Raw genomic sequence first — 1,912 nt, 5'->3', positions numbered from 1 at the left:
GTGCCAACAGGTGAATGGCACCGAAGCCAGTGATCAGGCATTCACTTAAGTCAACCCAACTACAATCTGTTATTCCTCTAGATTGTAAGCTTGTTGTGGGCAGGAACTGTCTGTTTAATATTCTATTTTACTCTCCCCAGCATGTAGTACAGTGCTCTGCACGCAGTAAGCGCTTAAGAAATATTACTGAACGAATTCATTCTCCACTTTACAGGAGCTGCGGCAATCACATTCCTTGTGCTAGAAAGCTGTGTATGTTTGGGTATATATGTTTCTATATGTGTGCATGCTTATATATGTCTGTGTGTGTGTGTGCGTGCGTACAAAGTATTGGGTGATGGAAACAGCTAACAGGTTCAAGCATCGGGGAGTGTTGAAGACGAAGACTGAAAAAGATCTCAGTCCAAACTGTAAACTCGATGTGCACAGGGAATATGTCTACCAAGTCTGTTGGGGTGGCCGAGGGGAAACAATCTGAGGGATTCCCTTTAAATTGATCAAAATAATGTGATAATCTGGATCTTTCCTTATCCCTGCCAGATAAGGAATTCAAAGATAATTTTGAATTCTGCAACTGTCTCCTCTCCATAGAGAATCACCAGCGAATGTCCTGTTATTTTCTTCAGTCATCCAATCAATGGACTCTAACTTTGGCTCTTCCCTCATTATATGCAGAAATCAGTGCTGCCTCCCCAAAATGCCCAACATTTCCACGGTGATGGGATTCTTCCTGCTGGGTTTCTCGGAGGTCCGGTAGCTGCAGCTGGTATGTGCATCACTGGTCCTCCTGATCTACCTGGGAGCCCTGACGGGGAATCTCCTCATCATTGCCGCCACCGTCCTCGACCGGCGCCTCCACACCCCTATGTACCTCTTCCTCAGAAACCTGTCCGTATTCGACCTCTGCCTCATCTCCGTCACCATCCCCTGATCCATCACCATCTCCTTGAATGATGACAGCTCCATCGTCTTCCTGGGCTGTGTAGCCCAGCTCCTACTGGAAGTCTTGTTTGCCGCTTTGGAGTATTTTGTCCTCACAGTGATGTCCTATGACCGCTTCGCTGCCATCTGCCGGCCTTTGTACTATGAAGTCATCATGGAGCAAGGGGCCTGTGAGAAGATGGCCGCCGCCTCCTGGCTCAGCAGAGGGCTGTTAGGGGTCCTATGTTCAGCTTCGACTTTCTCTCTGTCCTTTTGCGAGTCCAACGTTGTCCAGCAGTTCTTCCGTGTAGTCCCCTCCCTGCTAAAGATCACCTGCTCCAAAGACCGCGTCACCATCGACGTGAGCGTGACCATCGGGGTAGCATTAGGCGTTGTCTATTTCTTCTCCATCGTCTCATATGAGCACGTCTTCAGGGCTGTGCTGAGGATGCCGGCCTCCAAGGGCCGGGCCAAAGCCTTCTCCACCTGCCTGCCCCACGTCGACATTGTTATCACTGTCATCTAAAGCCATCCTCAGACTCATTCTCGACGCTGGACCTGCTGGTGTCCGTTTTCTACGTAATGGTACCCCCTGCTCTGAACCCCCTCATCTACAGCCTGAGGAACCGGGACATGAAGGCCGCCAGCGGGGGAGTCATAAAGGGGAAATTTTCCCACCCTTTTCTCTGGAAAAAAGCTGTCTCCTCGCTTAACTAGCACACACTACAGAGGGGTGAATATGAACAGTTGTCACTCACGGCTGAAAGGAGAGGCTTTCTCAGAGTCCGGAGGGAAGTCTGATAAGATCAGCATGTGATGGACAATCCTGTCTCAGAGGGCATTGCGCTGGGGTCGTTACAAGCTAACCGGTTGGGCCCAGTTTATATCCCATAAGGAGTTCAATTTTCATCCCCATTTTACAAAAGAAGGAACTGAAACGACAGAGAAATGAAGTAACTTGCCCAAGGTCCCACAGTAGACAAGTGGCAGA

The 1,912-nt window shown here is 49.4% G+C and overlaps 1 pseudogene; it reads left to right on the top strand.

The window, feature by feature from the left end:
- The first annotated feature begins 697 nt into the window (after positions 1-697).
- LOC119921235 lies at positions 698-1,638 on the top strand (annotated as a pseudogene).
- Positions 1,639-1,912: the final 274 nt, after the last annotated feature.

This window comes from Tachyglossus aculeatus (genome assembly GCF_015852505.1).
Source record: "Tachyglossus aculeatus isolate mTacAcu1 chromosome 12 unlocalized genomic scaffold, mTacAcu1.pri SUPER_6_unloc_2, whole genome shotgun sequence".
NCBI lineage: Eukaryota > Metazoa > Chordata > Mammalia > Monotremata > Tachyglossidae > Tachyglossus > Tachyglossus aculeatus.
Note: the sequence above shows the minus strand (reverse complement) of the source record. Positions and strands in the feature narration are given on the sequence as shown.